Below are 22,500 nucleotides of genomic sequence, written 5' to 3' on the forward strand. Positions count from 1 at the left end.
GGTGAGAGGGGCTGGGGTATAGGGCTGGGATTCAAGGAGGTGAGAGGGACTGGGGTATAGGGCTGGGATTCGAGGAGGTGAGGGGCTGGGGTATAGGGCTGGGATTGAAGGAGGTGAGGGGGGCTGGGTGTTAGGGCTGGGATTTAAGGATGTGAGAGGGGCTGGGGTATAGGGCTGGGATTCAAGGAGGTGAGGTGAGGTTAGGGCTAGGCGCTGGTCATAGGGACTAGGGGCTGGTCATAGGGGATATGGGCTGGTTATAGGGACTAGGGGCTGGTTATAGGGAATAGGGGCTGGTTATAGGTTTAGGGGCTGGTTATAGGGATAGGGCTGGTTATAGGGACTAGGGGCTGGTTATAGGGATAGGGCTGGTTATAGGGACTAGGGGCTGGTTATAGGGAATAGGGGCTGGTTATAGGTTTAGGGGCTGGTTATAGGGGTAGGGGCTGGTTATAGGGATAGGTGCTGGTCATAGGGATAGGTGCTGGTCATAAGGATAGGGGATGGTTATAGGGACTAGGGGCTGGTTATAGGGATAGGGGCTGGTTATAGGGACTAGGGGCTGGTTATAGGGACTAGGGGCTGGTTATAGGGAATAGGGGCTGGTTATAGGGATAGGGGCTGGTTATAGGGATAGGGGCTGGTTATAGGGATAGGGGCTGGTTATAGGGACTAGGGGCTGGTTATAGGGACTAGGGGCTGGTTATAGGGATAGGGGCTGGTTATAGGGATAGGGGCTGGTTATAGGGACTAGGGGCTGGTTATAGGGACTAGGGGCTGGTTATAGGGACTAGGGGCTGGTTATAGGGACTAGGGGCTGGTTATAGGGATAGGGGCTGGTTATAGGGACTAGGGGCTGGTTATAGGGACTAGGGGCTGGTTATAGGGATAGGGGCTGGTTATAGGGATAGGGCTGGTTATAGGGATAGGGCTGGTTATAGGGATAGGGCTGGTTATAGGGATAGGGCTGGTTATAGGAATAGGGGCTGGTTATAGGGATAAGGGGCTGGTTATAGGGATATGGGCTGGTTATAGGGGTAGGGGCTGGTTATAGGGATAGGGGCTGGTTATAGGGATAGGGGCTGGTTATAGGGACTAGGGACTGGTTATAGGGACTAGGGGCTGGTTATAGGGACTAGGGGCTGGTTATAGGGACTAGGGGCTGGTTATAGGGACTAGGGGCTGGTTATAGGGATAGGGGCTGGTTATAGGGATAGGGCTGGTTATAGGAATAGGGGCTGGTTATAGGAATAGGGGCTGGTTATAGGGATAGGGGCTGGTTATAGGGATAGGGCTGGTTATAGGGATAGGGGCTGGTTATAGGGATAGGGGCTGGTTATAGGGATAAGGGACTGGTTATAGGGATATGGGATAGGGGCTGGTTATAGGGACTAGGGGCTGGTTATAGGGATAGGGGCTGGTTATAGGGATAGGGGCTGGTTATAGGGACTAGGGGCTGGTTATAGGGACTAGGGGCTGGTTATAGGGACTAGGGGCTGGTTATAGGGACTAGGGGCTGGTTATAGGGTCTAGGGGCTGGTTATAGGGATAGGGGCTGGTTATAGGGATAGGGCTGGTTATAGGAATAGGGGCTGGTTATAGGGATAGGGGCTGGTTATAGGGATAAGGGACTGGTTATAGGGATATGGGATAGGGGCTGGTTATAGGGACTAGGGGCTGGTTATAGGGACTAGGGGCTGGTTATAGGGACTAGGGGCTGGTTATAGGGACTAGGGGCTGGTTATAGGGATAGGGGCTGGTTATAGGGATAGGGCTGGTTATAGGGATAGGGCTGGTTATAGGAATAGGGGCTGGTTATAGGGATAGGGGCTGGTTATAGGGATAGGGGCTGGTTATAGGGATAAGGGACTGGTTATAGGGATAGGGGCTGGTTATAGGGACTAGGGGCTGGTTATAGGGATAGGGGCTGGTTATAGGGATAGGGGCTGGTTATAGGGACTAGGGGCTGGTTATAGGGACTAGGGGCTGGTTATAGGGACTAGGGGCTGGTTATAGGGATAGGGGCTGGTTATAGGGATAGGGCTGGTTATAGGAATAGGGGCTGGTTATAGGGATAGGGGCTGGTTATAGGGATAAGGGACTGGTTATAGGGATATGGGATAGGGGCTGGTTATAGGGACTAGGGGCTGGTTATAGGGACTAGGGGCTGGTTATAGGGACTAGGGGCTGGTTATAGGGACTAGGGGCTGGTTATAGGGACTAGGGGCTGGTTATAGGGACTAGGGACTGGTTATAGGGACTAGGGACTGGTTATAGGGATAGGGCTGGTTATAGGGACTAGGGGCTGGTTATAGGGACTAGGGACTGGTTATAGGGACTAGGGGCTGGTTATAGGGATAGGGCTGGTTATAGGGACTAGGGGCTGGTTATAGGGACTAGGGACTGGTTATAGGGATAGGGATATGGGCTGGTTATAGGGACTAGGGGCTGGTTATAGGGACTAGGGGCTAGTTATAGGGATAGGGGATAGGGCCTGGTTATAGGGATAGAGACTGGTTATAGGGACTAGGGGCTGGTTATAGGGACTAGGGGATAGTTATAGGGATAGAGGATAGGGGCTGGTTATAGGGGATAGGGGCTGGTTATAGGGACTAGGGGCTGGTTATAGGGACTAGGGGCTGGTTATAGGGATAGGGGCTGGTTATAGGGATAGGGCTGGTTATAGGGATAGGGCTGGTTATAGGGATAGGGCTGGTTATAGGGGTAGGGGCTGGTTATAGGGATAGGGCTGGTTATAGGGATAGGGCTGGTTATAGGGATAGGGCTGGTTATAGGGGTAGGGGCTGGTTATAGGGATAGGGCTGGTTATAGGGGCAGGGGCTGGTTATAGGGGTAGGGGCTGGTTATAGGGATAGGGGCTGGTTATAGGTATAGGGGCTGGTTATAGGGACTAGGGGCTGGTTATAGGGATAGGGGCTGGTTATAGGGATAGGGCTGGTTATAGGGATAAGGGGCTGGTTATAGGGATTAGGGGCTGGTTATAGGGATAGGGGCTGGTTATAGGGATAGGGGCTGGTTATAGGGATAGGGTCTGGTTATAGGGACTAGGGGCTGGTTATAGGGGCTGGTTATAGGGACTAGGGGCTGGTTATAGGGACTAGGGGCTGGTTATTGGGACTAGGGGCTGGTTATAGGGACTAGGGGCTGGTTATAGGGACTAGGGGCTGGTTATAGGGACTAGGGGCTGGTTATAGGGATAGGGCTGGTTATAGGGATAGGGATGGTTATAGGGATAGGGGCTGGTTATAGGGATAGGTGCTGGTCATATGGATAGGGGCTGGTTATAGGGACTAGGGGCTGGTTATAGGGACTAGGGGCTGGTTATAGGGACTAGGGGCTGGTTATAGGGACTAGGGGCTGGTTATAGGGACTAGGGGCTGGTTATAGGGACTAGGGACTGGTTATAGGGACTAGGGACTGGTTATAGGGATAGGGCTGGTTATAGGGACTAGGGGCTGGTTATAGGGACTAGGGACTGGTTATAGGGACTAGGGGCTGGTTATAGGGATAGGGCTGGTTATAGGGACTAGGGGCTGGTTATAGGGACTAGGGACTGGTTATAGGGATAGGGATATGGGCTGGTTATAGGGACTAGGGGCTGGTTATAGGGACTAGGGGCTAGTTATAGGGATAGGGGATAGGGCCTGGTTATAGGGATAGAGACTGGTTATAGGGACTAGGGGCTGGTTATAGGGACTAGGGGATAGTTATAGGGATAGAGGATAGGGGCTGGTTATAGGGGATAGGGGCTGGTTATAGGGACTAGGGGCTGGTTATAGGGACTAGGGGCTGGTTATAGGGACTAGGGGCTGGTTATAGGGATAGGGCTGGTTATAGGGATAGGGCTGGTTATAGGGGTAGGGGCTGGTTATAGGGATAGGGCTGGTTATAGGGGCAGGGGCTGGTTATAGGGGTAGGGGCTGGTTATAGGGATAGGGGCTGGTTATAGGGATAGGGGCTGGTTATAGGGACTAGGGGCTGGTTATAGGGATAGGGGCTGGTTATAAGGATAGGGCTGGTTATAGGGATAGGGCTGGTTATAGGGATTAGGGGCTGGTTATAGGGATAGGGGCTGGTTATAGGGACTAGGGGCTGGTTATAGGGACTAGGGGCTGGTTATAGGGACTAGGGGCTGGTTATAGGGACTAGGGGCTGGTTATAGGGATAGGGTCTGGTTATAGGGACTAGGGGCTGGTTATAGGGGCTGGTTATAGGGACTAGGGGCTGGTTATAGGGACTAGGGGCTGGTTATAGGGACTAGGGGCTGGTTATAGGGACTAGGGGCTGGTTATAGGGACTAGGGGCTGGTTATAGGGACTAGGGGCTGGTCATAGGGATAGGGGCTGGTTATAGGGATAGGGCTGGTTATAGGGACTAGGGGCTGGTTATAGGGATAGGGGCTGGTTATAGGGACTAGGGGCTGGTTATAGGGACTAGGGGCTGGTTATAGGGATAGGGCTGGTTATAGGGATAGGGGCTGGTTATAGGGATAGGGGCTGGTTATAGGGACTAGGGGCTGGTTATAGGGACTAGGGGCTGGTCATAGGGATAGGGGCTGGTTATAGGGATAGGGGCTGGTTATAGGGACTAGGGGCTGGTTATAGGGACTAGGGGCTGGTTATAGGGACTAGGGGCTGGTTATAGGGACTAGGGGCTGGTTATAGGGATAGGGGCTGGTTATAGGGATAGGGCTGGTTATAGGAATAGGGGCTGGTTATAGGGATAGGGGCTGGTTATAGGGACTAGGGGCTGGTTATAGGGATAGGGCTGGTTATAGGGATAGGGGCTGGTTATAGGGATAGGGGCTGGTTATAGGGACTAGGGGCTGGTTATAGGGACTAGGGGCTGGTTATAGGGACTAGGGGCTGGTTATAGGGATAGGGGCTGGTTATAGGGACTAGGGGCTGGTTATAGGGACTAGGGGCTGGTTATAGGGACTAGGGGCTGGTTATAGGGACTAGGGGCTGGTTATAGGGATAGGGGCTGGTTATAGGGATAGGGCTGGTTATAGGAATAGGGGCTGGTTATAGGGATAGGGGCTGGTTATAGGGATATGGGATAGGGGCTGGTTATAGGGATAGGGGCTGGTTATAGGGGTAGGGGCTGGTTATAGGGACTAGGGGCTGGTTATAGGGACTAGGGGCTGGTTATAGGGACTAGGGGCTGGTTATAGGGACTAGGGGCTGGTTATAGGGACTAGGGGCTGGTTATAGGGACTAGGGACTGGTTATAGGGACTAGGGACTGGTTATAGGGACTGGTTATAGGGATAGGGCTGGTTATAGGGACTAGGGGCTGGTTATAGTGACTAGGGACTGGTTATAGGGAGTAGGGGCTGGTTATAGGGATAGGGCTGGTTATAGGGACTAGGGGCTGGTTATAGGGACTAGGGACTGGTTATAGGGATAGGGATATGGGCTGGTTATAGGGACTAGGGGCTGGTTATAGGGACTAGGGGCTAGTTATAGGGATAGGGGATAGGGCCTGGTTATAGGGATAGGGGCTGGTTATAGGGATAGGGGCTGGTTATAGGGACTAGGGGCTGGTTATAGGGACTAGGGGCTGGTTATAGGGACTAGGGGCTGGTTATAGGGACTAGGGGCTGGTTATAGGGACTAGGGGCTGGTTATAGGGATAGGGGCTGGTTATAGGGACTAGGGGCTGGTTATAGGGACTAGGGGCTGGTTATAGGGATAGGGGCTGGTTATAGGGATAGGGCTGGTTATAGGGATAGGGCTGGTTATAGGGATAGGGCTGGTTATAGGAATAGGGGCTGGTTATAGGGATAAGGGGCTGGTTATAGGGATAAGGGACTGGTTATAGGGATATGGGCTGGTTATAGGGGTAGGGGATGGTTATAGGGATAGGGGCTGGTTATAGGGATAGGGGCTGGTTATAGGGACTAGGGGCTGGTTATAGGGACTAGGGGCTGGTTATAGGGACTAGGGGCTGGTTATAGGGACTAGGGGCTGGTTATAGGGACTAGGGGCTGGTTATAGGGATAGGGGCTGGTTATAGGGATAGGGCTGGTTATAGGAATAGGGGCTGGTTATAGGAATAGGGGCTGGTTATAGGGATAGGGGCTGGTTATAGGGATAGGGCTGGTTATAGGGATAGGGGCTGGTTATAGGGATAAGGGACTGGTTATAGGGATATGGGATAGGGGCTGGTTATAGGGACTAGGGGCTGGTTATAGGGATAGGGGCTGGTTATAGGGACTAGGGGCTGGTTATAGGGACTAGGGGCTGGTTATAGGGACTAGGGGCTGGTTATAGGGACTAGGGGCTGGTTATAGGGTCTAGGGGCTGGTTATAGGGATAGGGGCTGGTTATAGGGATAGGGCTGGTTATAGGAATAGGGGCTGGTTATAGGGATAGGGGCTGGTTATAGGGATTAGGGGCTGGTTATAGGGATAGGGGCTGGTTATAGGGACTAGGGGCTGGTTATAGGGACTAGGGGCTGGTTATAGGGACTAGGGGCTGGTTATAGGGACTAGGGGCTGGTTATAGGGATAGGGTCTGGTTATAGGGACTAGGGGCTGGTTATAGGGGCTGGTTATAGGGACTAGGGGCTGGTTATAGGGACTAGGGGCTGGTTATAGGGACTAGGGGCTGGTTATAGGGACTAGGGGCTGGTTATAGGGACTAGGGGCTGGTTATAGGGACTAGGGGCTGGTTATAGGGATATGTGCTGGTCATAGGGATAGGTGCTGGTTATAGGGGCTGGTTATAGGGACTAGGGGCTGGTTATAGGGACTAGGGGCTGGTTATAGGGACTAGGGGCTGGTTATAGGGACTAGGGGCTGGTTATAGGGACTAGGGGCTGGTTATAGGGATAGGAGCTGGTTATAGGGACTAGGGGCTGGTTATAGGGATAGGGGATAGGGGCTGGTTATAGGGATAGAGACTGGTTATAGGGACTAGGGGCTGGTTATAGGGATAGGGGCTGGTTATAGGGACTAGGGGCTGGTTATAGGGACTAGGGGCTGGTTATAGGGACTAGGGGCTGGTTATAGGGACTAGGGGCTGGTCATAGGGATAGGGGCTGGTTATAGGGATAGGGCTGGTTATAGGGACTAGGGGCTGGTTATAGGGATAGGGGCTGGTTATAGGGACTAGGGGCTGGTTATAGGGACTAGGGGCTGGTTATAGGGATAGGGCTGGTTATAGGGATAGGGGCTGGTTATAGGGATAGGGGCTGGTTATAGGGACTAGGGGCTGGTTATAGGGACTAGGGGCTGGTCATAGGGATAGGGGCTGGTTATAGGGATAGGGGCTGGTTATAGGGACTAGGGGCTGGTTATAGGGACTAGGGGCTGGTTATAGGGACTAGGGGCTGGTTATAGGGACTAGGGGCTGGTTATAGGGATAGGGGCTGGTTATAGGGATAGGGCTGGTTATAGGAATAGGGGCTGGTTATAGGGATAGGGGCTGGTTATAGGGATAAGGGACTGGTTATAGGGATATGGGATAGGGGCTGGTTATAGGGATAGGGGCTGGTTATAGGGGTAGGGGCTGGTTATAGGGACTAGGGGCTGGTTATAGGGACTAGGGGCTGGTTATAGGGACTAGGGGCTGGTTATAGGGACTAGGGGCTGGTTATAGGGACTAGGGGCTGGTTATAGGGACTAGGGACTGGTTATAGGGACTAGGGACTGGTTATAGGGACTGGTTATAGGGATAGGGCTGGTTATAGGGACTAGGGGCTGGTTATAGGGACTAGGGACTGGTTATAGGGAGTAGGGGCTGGTTATAGGGATAGGGCTGGTTATAGGGACTAGGGGCTGGTTATAGGGACTAGGGACTGGTTATAGGGATAGGGATATGGGCTGGTTATAGGGACTAGGGGCTGGTTATAGGGACTAGGGGCTAGTTATAGGGATAGGGGATAGGGCCTGGTTATAGGGATAGGGGCTGGTTATAGGGATAGGGGCTGGTTATAGGGACTAGGGGCTGGTTATAGGGACTAGGGGCTGGTTATAGGGACTAGGGGCTGGTTATAGGGACTAGGGGCTGGTTATAGGGACTAGGGGTTGGTTATAGGGATAGGGGCTGGTTATAGGGACTAGGGGCTGGTTATAGGGACTAGGGGCTGGTTATAGGGATAGGGGCTGGTTATAGGGATAGGGCTGGTTATAGGGATAGGGCTGGTTATAGGGATAAGGGACTGGTTATAGGGATATGGGCTGGTTATAGGGGTAGGGGATGGTTATAGGGATAGGGGCTGGTTATAGGGATAGGGGCTGGTTATAGGGACTAGGGGCTGGTTATAGGGACTAGGGGCTGGTTATAGGGACTAGGGGCTGGTTATAGGGACTAGGGGCTGGTTATAGGGACTAGGGGCTGGTTATAGGGATAGGGGCTGGTTATAGGAATAGGGGCTGGTTATAGGAATAGGGGCTGGTTATAGGGATAGGGGCTGGTTATAGGGATAGGGCTGGTTATAGGGATAGGGGCTGGTTATAGGGATAAGGGACTGGTTATAGGGATATGGGATAGGGGCTGGTTATAGGGACTAGGGGCTGGTTATAGGGATAGGGGCTGGTTATAGGGACTAGGGGCTGGTTATAGGGACTAGGGGCTGGTTATAGGGACTAGGGGCTGGTTATAGGGACTAGGGGCTGGTTATAGGGTCTAGGGGCTGGTTATAGGGAAAAGGGCTGGTTATAGGGATAGGGCTGGTTATAGGAATAGGGGCTGGTTATAGGGATAGGGGCTGGTTATAGGGATAAGGGACTGGTTATAGGGATATGGGATAGGGGCTGGTTATAGGGACTAGGGGCTGGTTATAGGGACTAGGGGCTGGTTATAGGGACTAGGGGCTGGTTATAGGGACTAGGGGCTGGTTATAGGGATAGGGGCTGGTTATAGGGATAGGGCTGGTTATAGGAATAGGGGCTGGTTATAGGGATAGGGGCTGGTTATAGGGAAAGGGGCTGGTTATAGGGATAAGGGACTGGTTATAGGGATAGGGGCTGGTTATAGGGACTAGGGGCTGGTTATAGGGATAGGGGCTGGTTATAGGGATAGGGGCTGGTTATAGGGACTAGGGGCTGGTTATAGGGACTAGGGGCTGGTTATAGGGACTAGGGGCTGGTTATAGGGATAGGGGCTGGTTATAGGGATAGGGCTGGTTATAGGAATAGGGGCTGGTTATAGGGATAGGGGCTGGTTATAGGGATAAGGGACTGGTTATAGGGATATGGGATAGGGGCTGGTTATAGGGACTAGGGGCTGGTTATAGGGACTAGGGGCTGGTTATAGGGACTAGGGGCTGGTTATAGGGACTAGGGGCTGGTTATAGGGACTAGGGGCTGGTTATAGGGACTAGGGACTGGTTATAGGGACTAGGGACTGGTTATAGGGATAGGGCTGGTTATAGGGACTAGGGGCTGGTTATAGGGACTAGGGACTGGTTATAGGGACTAGGGGCTGGTTATAGGGATAGGGCTGGTTATAGGGACTAGGGGCTGGTTATAGGGACTAGGGACTGGTTATAGGGATAGGGATATGGGCTGGTTATAGGGACTAGGGGCTGGTTATAGGGACTAGGGGCTAGTTATAGGGATAGGGGATAGGGCCTGGTTATAGGGATAGAGACTGGTTATAGGGACTAGGGGCTGGTTATAGGGACTAGGGGATAGTTATAGGGATAGAGGATAGGGGCTGGTTATAGGGGATAGGGGCTGGTTATAGGGACTAGGGGCTGGTTATAGGGACTAGGGGCTGGTTATAGGGATAGGGGCTGGTTATAGGGATAGGGCTGGTTATAGGGATAGGGCTGGTTATAGGGATAGGGCTGGTTATAGGGGTAGGGGCTGGTTATAGGGATAGGGCTGGTTATAGGGATAGGGCTGGTTATAGGGATAGGGCTGGTTATAGGGGTAGGGGCTGGTTATAGGGATAGGGCTGGTTATAGGGGCAGGGGCTGGTTATAGGGGTAGGGGCTGGTTATAGGGGTAGGGGCTGGTTATAGGGATAGGGGCTGGTTATAGGTATAGGGGCTGGTTATAGGGACTAGGGGCTGGTTATAGGGATAGGGGCTGGTTATAGGGATAGGGCTGGTTATAGGGATAAGGGGCTGGTTATAGGGATTAGGGGCTGGTTATAGGGATAGGGGCTGGTTATAGGGATAGGGGCTGGTTATAGGGACTAGGGGCTGGTTATAGGGATAGGGTCTGGTTATAGGGACTAGGGGCTGGTTATAGGGGCTGGTTATAGGGACTAGGGGCTGGTTATAGGGACTAGGGGCTGGTTATACGGACTAGGGGCTGGTTATAGGGATAGGGCTGGTTATAGGGATAGGGATGGTTATAGGGATAGGGGCTGGTTATAGGGATAGGTGCTGGTCATATGGATAGGGGCTGGTCATAGGGACTAGGGGCTGGTTATAGGGACTAGGGGCTGGTTATAGGGACTAGGGGCTGGTTATAGGGACTAGGGGCTGGTTATAGGGACTAGGGGCTGGTTATAGGGACTAGGGGCTGGTTATAGGGACTAGGGACTTGTTATAGGGACTAGGGACTGGTTATAGGGATAGGGCTGGTTATAGGGACTAGGGGCTGGTTATAGGGACTAGGGGCTGGTTATAGGGATAGGGCTGGTTATAGGGATAGGGGCTGGTTATAGGGATAGGGGCTGGTTATAGGGACTAGGGGCTGGTTATAGGGACTAGGGGCTGGTCATAGGGATAGGGGCTGGTTATAGGGATAGGGGCTGGTTATAGGGACTAGGGGCTGGTTATAGGGACTAGGGGCTGGTTATAGGGACTAGGGGCTGGTTATAGGGACTAGGGGCTGGTTATAGGGATAGGGGCTGGTTATAGGGATAGGGCTGGTTATAGGAATAGGGGCTGGTTATAGGGATAGGGGCTGGTTATAGGGATAAGGGACTGGTTATAGGGATATGGGATAGGGGCTGGTTATAGGGATAGGGGCTGGTTATAGGGGTAGGGGCTGGTTATAAGGACTAGGGGCTGGTTATAGGGACTAGGGGCTGGTTATAGGGACTAGGGGCTGGTTATAGGGACTAGGGGCTGGTTATAGGGACTAGGGGCTGGTTATAGGGACTAGGGGCTGGTTATAGGGACTAGGGACTGGTTATAGGGACTAGGGACTGGTTATAGGGATAGGGCTGGTTATAGGGACTAGGGGCTGGTTATAGGGACTAGGGACTGGTTATAGGGACTAGGGGCTGGTTATAGGGATAGGGCTGGTTATAGGGACTAGGGGCTGGTTATAGGGACTAGGGACTGGTTATAGGGATAGGGGCTGGTTATAGGGACTAGGGGCTGGTTATAGGGACTAGGGGCTAGTTATAGGGATAGGGGATAGGGCCTGGTTATAGGGATAGAGACTGGTTATAGGGACGACGGCTGGTTATAGGGACTAGGGGATAGTTATAGGGATAGAGGATAGGGGCTGGTTATAGGGGATAGGGGCTGGTTATAGGGACTAGGGGCTGGTTATAGGGACTAGGGGCTGGTTATAGGGATAGGGGCTGGTTATAGGGATAGGGCTGGTTATAGGGATAGGGCTGGTTATAGGGATAGGGCTGGTTATAGGGGTAGTGGCTGGTTATAGGGATAGGGGCTGGTTATAGGGACTAGGGGCTGGTTATAGGGATAGGGGCTGGTTATAGGGATAGGGCTGGTTATAGGGATAGGGCTGGTTATAGGGATTAGGGGCTGGTTATAGGGATAGGGGCTGGTTATAGGGATAGGGGCTGGTTATAGGGACTAGGGGCTGGTTATAGGGACTAGGGGCTGGTTATAGGGACTAGGGGCTGGTTATAGGGACTATGGGCTGGTTATAGGGACTAGGGGCTGGTTATAGGGACTAGGGGCTGGTTATAGGGATAGGGTCTGGTTATAGGGACTAGGGGCTGGTTATAGGGGCTGGTTATAGGGACTAGGGGCTGGTTATAGGGACTAGGGGCTGGTTATAGGGACTAGGGGCTGGTTATAGGGACTAGGGGCTGGTTATAGGGATATGTGCTGGTCATAGGGATAGGTGCTGGTTATAGGGACTAGGGGCTGGTTATAGGGACTAGGGGCTGGTTATAGGGACTAGGGGCTGGTTATAGGGACTAGGGGCTGGTTATAGGGACTAGGGGCTGGTTATAGGGACTAGGGGCTGGTTATAGGGACTAGGGGCTGGTTATAGGGACTAGGGACTGGTTATAGGGACTAGGGGCTGGTTATAGGGACTAGGGGCTGGTTATAGGGACTAGGGGCTGGTTATATGGACTAGGGACTGGTTATATGGACTAGGGACTGGTTATAGGGACTAGGGGCTGGTTATAGGGACTAGGGGCTGGTTATAGGGACTAGGGGCTGGTTATGGGGACTAGGGGCTGGTTATGGGGACTAGGGGCTGGTTATAGGGACTAGGGGCTGGTTATAGGGACTAGGGGCTGGTTATAGGGACTAGGGGCTGGTTATAGGGACTAGGGGCTGGTTATAGGGACTAGGGGCTGGTTATAGGGACTAGGGGCTGGTTATAGGGATAGGGGCTGGTTATAGGGATAGGGGCTGGTTATAGGGACTAGGGGCTGGTTATAGGGACTAGGGGCTGGTTATAGGGACTAGGGGCTGGTTATAGGGATAGGGGCTGGTTTTAGGGATATGGGCTGGTTATTGGGAAAGGGCTGGTTATAGGGAAAGGGCTGGTTATAGGAATAGGGGCTGGTTATAGGGACTATGGGCTGGTTATAGGGATAGGGACTGGTTATAGGGGATAGGGGCTGGTTATAGGGACTAGGGGCTGGTTATAGGGACTAGGGGCTGGTTATATGGACTAGGGGCTGGTTATAGGGATAGGGCTGGTTATAGGGACTAGGGGCTGGTTATAGGGACTAGGGGCTGGTTATAGGGACTAGGGGCTGGTTATAGGGACTAGGGAATGGTTATAGGGACTAGGGGCTGGTTATAGGGACTAGGGGCTGGTTATAGGGACTAGGGGCTGGTTATAGGGACTAGGGGCTGGTTATAGGGATTAGGGGCTGGTTATAGGGACTAGGGGCTGGTTATAGGGACTAGGGGCTGGTTTTAGGGATAGGGCTGGTTATAGGGATATGGGCTGGTTATAGGAATAGGGGCTGGTTATAGGAATAGGGGCTGGTTATAGGGACTAGGGGCTGGTTATAGGGATAGGGACTGGTTATAGGGGATAGGGGCTGGTTATAGGGATAGGGGATAGGGGCTGGTTATAGGGACTAGGGGCTGGTTATAGGGACTAGGGGCTGGTTATAGGGACTAGGGGCTGGTTATAGGGACTAGGGGCTGGTTATAGGGACTAGGGGCTGGTTATAGGGACTAGGGGCTGGTTATAGGGACTAGGGGCTGGTTATAGGGACTAGGGGCTGGTTATAGGGATAGGGGCTGGTTATAGGGACTAGGGACTGGTTATAGGGATAGGGGATAGGGGCTGGTTATAGGGATAGGGGCTGGTTATAGGGATAATGGACTGGTTATAGGGATATGGGATAGGGGCTGGTTATAGGGATAGTGCTGGTTATAGGGACTAGGGACTGGTTATAGGGACTAGGGACTGGTTATAGGGACTAGGGACTGGTTATAGGGACTGGTTATAGGGATAGGGCTGGTTATAGGGACTAGGTGCTGGTTATAGGGACTAGGGACTGGTTATAGGGACTAGGGGCTGGTTATAGGGATAGGGCTGGTTATAGGGACTAGGGGCTGGTTATAGGGACTAGGGGCTGGTTATAGGGACTAGGGGCTGGTTATAGGGATAGGGGATAGGAGCTGGTTATAGGGACTAGGGGCTGGTTATAGGGATAGGGGATAGGGGCTGGTTATAGGGATAGAGACTGGTTATAGGGACTAGGGGCTGGTTATAGGGATAGGGGCTGGTTATAGGGACTAGGGGCTGTTATAGGGACTAGGGGCTGGTTATAGGGACTAGGGGCTGGTCATAGGGATAGGGGCTGGTTATAGGGATAGGGCTGGTTATAGGGACTAGGGGCTGGTTATAGGGACTAGGGGCTGGTTATAGGGACTAGGGGCTGGTTATAGGGACTAGGGGCTGGTTATAGGGATAGGGCTGGTTATAGGGATAGGGGCTGGTTATAGGGATGGTGGCTGGTTATAGGGACTAGGGGCTGGTTATAGGGATAGGGCTGGTTATAGGGATAGTGCTGGTTATAGGGGTAGGGCCTGGTTATAGAGATAGGGCTGGTTATAGGGATAGGGCTGGTTATAGGGGTAGGGGCTGGTTATAGGGATAGGGGCTGGTTATAGGGACTATGGGCTGGTTATAGGGACTAGGGGCTGGTTATAGGGACTAGGGGCTGGTTATAGGGACTAGGGGCTGGTTATAGGGATAGGGGCTGGTTATAGGGATAGGGCTGGTTATAGGAATAGGGGCTGGTTATAGGGATAGGGGCTGGTTATAGGGATAGGGGCTGGTTATAGGGATAAGGGACTGGTTATAGGGATAGGGGCTGGTTATAGGGATAGGGGCTGGTTATAGGGACTAGGGGCTGGTTATAGGGACTAGGGGCTGGTTATAGGGACTAGGGGCTGGTTATAGGGATAGGGGCTGGTTATAGGGATAGGGCTGGTTATAGGAATAGGGGCTGGTTATAGGGATAGGGGCTGGTTATAGGGATAAGGGACTGGTTATAGGGATATGGGATAGGGGCTGGTTATAGGGACTAGGGGCTGGTTATAGGGACTAGGGGCTGGTTATAGGGACTAGGGGCTGGTTATAGGGACTAGGGGCTGGTTATAGGGACTAGGGGCTGGTTATAAGGACTAGGGACTGGTTATAGGGACTAGGGACTGGTTATAGGGATAGGGCTGGTTATAGGGACTAGGGGCTGGTTATAGGGACTAGGGACTGGTTATAGGGACTAGGGGCTGGTTATAGGGATAGGGCTGGTTATAGGGACTAGGGGCTGGTTATAGGGACTAGGGACTGGTTATAGGGATAGGGATATGGGCTGGTTATAGGGACTAGGGGCTGGTTATAGGGACTAGGGGCTAGTTATAGGGATAGGGGATAGGGCCTGGTTATAGGGATAGAGACTGGTTATAGGGACTAGGGGCTGGTTATAGGGACTAGGGGATAGTTATAGGGATAGAGGATAGGGGCTGGTTATAGGGGATAGGGGCTGGTTATAGGGACTAGGGGCTGGTTATAGGGACTAGGGGCTGGTTATAGGGATAGGGGCTGGTTATAGGGATAGGGCTGGTTATAGGGATAGGGCTGGTTATAGGGATAGGGCTGGTTATAGGGGTAGTGGCTGGTTATAGGGACTAGGGGCTGGTTATAGGGGCAGGGGCTGGTTATAGGGGTAGGGGCTGGTTATAGGGATAGGGGCTGGTTATAGGGATAGGGGCTGGTTATAGGGACTAGGGGCTGGTTATAGGGATAGGGGCTGGTTATAGGGATAGGGCTGGTTATAGGGATAGGGCTGGTTATAGGGATTAGGGGCTGGTTATAGGGATAGGGGCTGGTTATAGGGATAGGGGCTGGTTATAGGGACTAGGGGCTGGTTATAGGGACTAGGGGCTGGTTATAGGGACTATGGGCTGGTTATAGGGACTAGGGGCTGGTTATAGGGACTAGGGGCTGGTTATAGGGACTAGGGGCTGGTTATAGGGATAGGGTCTGGTTATAGGGACTAGGGGCTGGTTATAGGGGCTGGTTATAGGGACTAGGGGCTGGTTATAGGGACTAGGGGCTGGTTATAGGGACTAGGGGCTGGTTATAGGGACTAGGGGCTGGTTATAGGGATATGTGCTGGTCATAGGGATAGGTGCTGGTCATAGGGATAGGGGCTGGTTATAGGGACTAGGGGCTGGTTATAGGGACTAGGGGCTGGTTATAGGGACTAGGGGCTGGTTATGGGGACTAGGGGCTGGTTATAGGGACTAGGGGCTGGTTATAGGGACTAGGGGCTGGTTATAGGGACTAGGGGCTGGTTATAGGGACTAGGGGCTGGTTATAGGGACTAGGGGCTGGTTATAGGGACTAGGGGCTGGTTATAGGGATAGGGACTGGTTATAGGGGATAGGGGCTGGTTATAGGGACTAGGGGCTGGTTATAGGGACTAGGGGCTGGTTATATGGACTAGGGGCTGGTTATAGGGATAGGGCTGGTTATAGGGACTAGGGGCTGGTTATAGGGACTAGGGGCTGGTTATAGGGACTAGGGGCTGGTTATAGGGACTAGGGGCTGGTTATAGGGACTAGGGGCTGGTTATAGGGACTAGGGGCTGGTTATAGGGACTAGGGGCTGGTTATAGGGACTAGGGGCTGGTTATAGGGATTAGGGGCTGGTTATAGGGACTAGGGGCTGGTTATAGGGACTAGGGGCTGGTTTTAGGGATAGGGCTGGTTATAGGGATATGGGCTGGTTATAGGAATAGGGGCTGGTTATAGGAATAGGGGCTGGTTATAGGGACTAGGGGCTGGTTATAGGGATAGGGACTGGTTATAGGGGATAGGGGCTGGTTATAGGGATAGGGGATAGGGGCTGGTTATAGGGACTAGGGGCTGGTTATAGGGACTAGGGGCTGGTTATAGGGACTAGGGGCTGGTTATAGGGACTAGGGGCTGGTTATAGGGACTAGGGGCTGGTTATAGGGACTAGGGGCTGGTTATAGGGACTAGGGGCTGGTTATAGGGATAGGGCTGGTTATAGGGATAGGGGCTGGTTATAGGGACTAGGGACTGGTTATAGGGATAGGGGATAGGGGCTGGTTATAGGGATAGGGGCTGGTTATAGGGATAATGGACTGGTTATAGGGATATGGGATAGGGGCTGGTTATAGGGATAGTGCTGGTTATAGGGACTAGGGACTGGTTATAGGGACTAGGGACTGGTTATAGGGACTAGGGACTGGTTATAGGGACTGGTTATAGGGATAGGGCTGGTTATAGGGACTAGGTGCTGGTTATAGGGACTAGGGACTGGTTATAGGGACTAGGGGCTGGTTATAGGGATAGGGCTGGTTATAGGGACTAGGGGCTGGTTATAGGGACTAGGGGCTGGTTATAGGGACTAGGGGCTGGTTATAGGGATAGGGGATAGGAGCTGGTTATAGGGACTAGGGGCTGGTTATAGGGATAGGGGATAGGGGCTGGTTATAGGGATAGAGACTGGTTATAGGGACTAGGGGCTGGTTATAGGGATAGGGGCTGGTTATAGGGACTAGGGGCTGTTATAGGGACTAGGGGCTGGTTATAGGGACTAGGGGCTGGTCATAGGGATAGGGGCTGGTCATAGGGATAGGGGCTGGTTATAGGGATAGGGCTGGTTATAGGGACTAGGGGCTGGTTATAGGGATAGGGGCTGGTTATAGGGACTAGGGGCTGGTTATAGGGACTAGGGGCTGGTTATAGGGATAGGGCTGGTTATAGGGATAGGGGCTGGTTATAGGGATGGTGGCTGGTTATAGGGACTAGGGGCTGGTTATAGGGACTAGGGGCTGGTCATAGGGACTAGGGGCTGGTCATAGGGATAGGGGCTGGTTATAGGGATAGGGCTGGTTATAGGGATAGTGCTGGTTATAGGGGTAGGGCCTGGTTATAGAGATAGGGCTGGTTATAGGGATAGGGCTGGTTATAGGGGTAGGGGCTGGTTATAGGGATAGGGGCTGGTTATAGGGACTAGGGGCTGGTTATAGGGACTAGGGGCTGGTTATAGGGACTAGGGGCTGGTCATAGGGATAGGGGCTGGTTATAGGGACTAGGGGCTGGTTATAGGGATAGGGGCTGGTTATAGGGATAGGGGCTGGTTATAGGGAATAGGGGCTGGTTATAGGGGTAGTGGCTGATTATAGGGAATAGGGGCTGGTTATAGGGACTAGGGGCTGGTTATAGGGGTAGGGGCTGGTTATAGGGATAGGGGCTGGTTATAGGGATAGGGGCTGGTTATAGGGATAGGGCTGGTTATAGGGACTAGGGGCTGGTTATAGGGACTAGGGGCTGGTTATAGGGAATAGGGTCTGGTTATAGGGATAGGGGCTGGTTATAGGGAATAGGGGCTGGTTATAGGGATAGGGGCTGGTTATAGGGATAGGGGCTGATTATAGGGATAGGGGCTGGTTATAGGGACTAGGGGCTGGTTATAGGGATAGGGGCTGATTATAGGGATAGGGGCTGGTTATAGGGACTAGGGGCTGGTTATAGGGAATAGGGGCTGGTTGTAGGGATAGGGGCTGGTTATAGGGATAGGGGCTGGTTATAGGGACTAGGGGCTGGTTATAGGGACTATGGGCTGGTTATAGGGATAGGGCTGGTTATAGGGATAGAGGATAGGGGCTGGTTATAGGGACTAGGGGCTGGTTATAGGGACTAGGGGCTGGTTATAGGGACTAGGGGCTGGTTATAGGGGTAGGGGCTGGTTATAGGGATAGGGCTGGTTATAGGGATAGAGGATAGGGGCTGGTTATAGGGGTAGGGGCTGGTTATAGGGACTAGGGGCTGGTTATAGGGGTAGGGGCTGGTTATAGGGATAGGGGCTGGTTATAGGGACTAGGGGCTGGTTATAGGGATAGGGGCTGGTTATAGGGATAGGGGATAGGGGCTGGTTATAGGGATAGAGACTGGTTATAGGGACTAGGGGCTGGTTATAGGGATAGGGGCTGGTTATAGGGACTAGGGGCTGGTTATAGGGACTAGGGGCTGGTTATAGGGACTAGGGGCTGGTTATAGGGACTAGGGGCTGGTTATAGGGATAGGGCTGGTTATAGGGACTAGGGGCTGGTTATAGGGATAGGGGCTGGTTATAGGGACTAGGGGCTGGTTATAGGGACTAGGGGCTGGTTATAGGGATAGGGCTGGTTATAGGGATAGGGGCTGGTTATAGGGATGGTGGCTGGTTATAGGGACTAGGGACTGGTTATAGGGACTAGGGGCTGGTCATAGGGATAGGGGCTGGTTATAGGGATAGGGCTTGTTATAGGGATAGTGCTGGTTATAGGGGTAGGGCCTGGTTATAGAGATAGGGCTGGTTATAGGGATAGGGCTGGTTATAGGGGTAGGGGCTGGTTATAGGGATAGGGGCTGGTTATAGGGACTAGGGGCTGGTTATAGGGACTAGGGGCTGGTTATAGGGACTAGGGGCTGGTCATAGGGATAGGGGCTGGTTATAGGGACTAGGGGCTGGTTATAGGGATAGGGGCTGGTTATAGGGAATAGGGGCTGGTTATAGGGGTAGGGGCTGATTATAGGGAATAGGGGCTGGTTATAGGGACTAGGGGCTGGTTATAGGGGTAGGGGCTGGTTATAGGGATAGGGGCTGGTTATAGGGATAGGGGCTGGTTATAGGGATAGGGCTGGTTATAGGGACTAGGGGCTGGTTATAGGGACTAGGGGCTGGTTATAGGGAATAGGGGCTGGTTATAGGGATAGGGGCTGATTATAGGGATAGGGGCTGGTTATAGGGAATAGGGGCTGGTTATAGGGATAGGGGCTGGTTATAGGGATAGGGGCTGATTATAGGGATAGGGGCTGGTTATAGGGAATAGGGGCTGGTTATAGGGATAGGGGCTGGTTATAGGGATAGGGGCTGGTTATAGGGATAGGGGCTGGTTATAGGGAATAGGGGCTGGTTATAGGGATAGGGGCTGGTTATAGGGATAGGGGCTGGTTATAGGGACTAGGGGCTGGTTATAGGGATAGGGGCTGGTTATAGGGATAGGGGCTGGTTATAGGGATAGGGGCTGGTTATAGGGATAGGGGCTGGTTATAGGGACTAGGGGCTGGTTATAGGGACTAGGGGCTGGTTATAGGGATAGGGGCTGGTTATAGGGATAGGGCTGGTTATAGGAATAGGGGCTGGTTATAGGGACTAGGGGCTGGTTATAGGGACTAGGGGCTGGTTATAGGGACTAGGGGCTGGTTATAGGGACTAGGGGCTGGTTATAGGGACTAGGGGCTGGTTATAGGGACTAGGGGCTGGTTATAGGGACTAGGGACTGGTTATAGGGATAGGGCTGGTTATAGGGACTAGGGGCTGGTTATAGGGACTAGGGTCTGGTTATAGGGGTAGGGGCTGGTTATAGGGATAGGGGCTGGTTATAGGGACTAGGGGCTGGTTATAGGGATAGGGGCTGGTTATAGGGACTAGGGGCTGGCTATAGGGAATAGGGGCTGGTTATAGGGATAGGGGCTGGTTATAGGAATAGGGGATAGGGGCTGGTTATAGGGATAGGGGATAGGGGCTGGTTATCGGGATAGGGGCTGGTTATAGGGGTAGGGGATGGGGACTGGGACTCTGTATCAGGCATGAACTGGAGTTTATCATGGTTCAGGAGCCTGGAGAGAGATTCAAGGAGGTACATAACAGCTTATAACTCAGCTATGATGCATTATAGCAGAGTCGTCCAACCTCCAGTAATATCTAGCAAGTAATATCTAACAGTTTCACAACATATACCCCAAAATACACGTAAATCTAAGTAGGAATGATATTAAGACGTTATATATGGACGAGCGATGTCAGAGCAGAACGGACTAAGATACAGTAGAATAGTATAGAAAAACAGTATAAACAGTGGGGAGAACAAGTATTTGATACACTGCCGATTTTGCAAATGAATTACTTAAAAATCATCCAATGTGATTTTCTGGATTTTTGTTTTAGACTCCGTCTCTCACAGTTGAAGTGTACCTATGATAAAAATTATAGACCTCTACATGCTTTGTAAGTAGGAAAACCTGCAAAATCGGCAGTGTATCAAATACTTGTTCTCCCCACTGTACATATGACTTAAAGGTGCACTGTGCAGAAATCGCTCCGTCATTTCCTGGTTGATGAAAATTAGAATAGGTCCTCTAATTTCAGTTTATGTGACAAAACAAACAAGTCTAGTGTAGATAGTCATTGTATCCATCTATACCGCTGTGAAATATATTTTCCATAACCACAAACATTGGCCGTTGATTACAGAACTTGTTTTTACATGGTGGTGGTCTCACATTTCTTTATATATTTAAAATGGAGTCACGGGCCAAAAAGGTTAGGGAACCTTTGATTACAGCAGGCACCAACTGTACATTAAGGGGCTGTCATAGATTTACACTTATTGTCATTCTCTGTGTGTGTGTGTGTGTGTGTGTGTGTGTGTGTGTGTGTGTGTGTGTGTGTGTGTGTGTGTGTGTGTGTGTGTGTGTGTGTGTGTGTGTGTGTGTGTGTGTGTAGGTGAGTGACTGGATTGAGGAGGTAGGAGAGAGTCGTCTGAGGACGCTCGGAGAGCTGGAGGATTCTCTGGAGCAGCTGCACAGGAAACAGACCCTCTTCAGAGACTTCTACACTGCTGCCTACGTAGGTACCTCTGACTGACTGGCTGGCTGGCTGACTCACTGGCTGTCTGGCTGACTGACTGACTCACTGGCTGACTGACTGGCTGTCTGACTGGCTGGCTGTCTGACTGGCTGACTGACTGACTGACTGTCTGGCTGACTGACTGACTGGCTGACTGGCTGGCTGTCTAACTGACTGGCTGGCTGTCTATCTCTCCCTCTACACTGCTGCTTACGTATGTACCTCTGACTGACTGTCTGTCTGACTGTCTGTCTGTCTGACTGGCTGGCTGACTGGCTGTCTGACTGACTGTCTGTCTGACTCTGACTGACTGTCTGTCTGACTGACTGTCTGTCTGTCTGCCTGACTGTCTGACTGACTGACTGACTGACTGTCTGACTGACTGACTGACTGACTGACTGTCTGACTGGCTGTCTGACTGGCTGTCTGACTGACTGTCTGACTGACTGTCTGACTGACTGACTGACTGACTGTCTGACTGGCTGGCTGACTGACTGACTGACTGACTGGCTGGCTGGCTGACTGACATCCACAACACTAAATACTTCCTGCATGCTAGCTAACAACCACATTATAATGTCAATGCTAGCTAACAACCACATTATAATGTCAATGCTAGCTAACAACCACATTATAATGTCAATGCTAGCTAACAACCACATTATAATGTCAATGCTAGCTAACAACCACATTACAATGTCAATGCTAGCTAACAACCACATTATAATGTCAATGCTAACTAACAACCACATTATAATGTCAATGCTAGCTAACAACCACATTCTAATGTCAATGCTAGCTAACAACCACATTATAATGTCAATGCTAACTAACAACCACATTATAATGTCAATGCTAGCTAACAACCACATTATAATGTCAATGCTAGCTAACAACCACATTATAATGTCAATGCTAGCTAACAACCACAGTATAATGTCAATGCTAGCTAATATTGAAATTATAATTCAATCACAATGGATTAGTTTCCATGAAACAGCTGCCGACTTAGTGCAGTGTCCTTAGCTAGCTAGCGAAATCTGCTAACGTTAGTTACTGTCTGTTCTGTCCAATAGGAACACTGTAAGGGTTAAAGTTGACCGTCTGTTCTGTCCAATAGGAACACTGTAAGGGTTAAAGTTAACTGTATGTTCTGTCCAATAGGAACACTGTAAGGGTTAG

General features: G+C 51.7%; 1 protein-coding gene across 1 annotated transcript in view; it reads left to right on the top strand.

Moving 5' to 3' along the window:
* The first annotated feature begins 172 nt into the window (after positions 1-172).
* LOC129834917 (pleckstrin homology domain-containing family G member 4B-like) overlaps positions 173-22,500 on the top strand; it is a 123,406-nt gene continuing 101,078 nt past the window's right edge. Inside the window, exons 1-2 of the mRNA XM_055900288.1 lie at positions 173-189; positions 21,196-21,318. The gene's annotated coding sequence lies outside the window, so the exon portion shown is untranslated. The remainder of the gene's footprint in view (positions 190-21,195; positions 21,319-22,500) is intronic.

This window comes from Salvelinus fontinalis, chromosome 35, assembly GCF_029448725.1.
Source record: "Salvelinus fontinalis isolate EN_2023a chromosome 35, ASM2944872v1, whole genome shotgun sequence".
NCBI lineage: Eukaryota > Metazoa > Chordata > Actinopteri > Salmoniformes > Salmonidae > Salvelinus > Salvelinus fontinalis.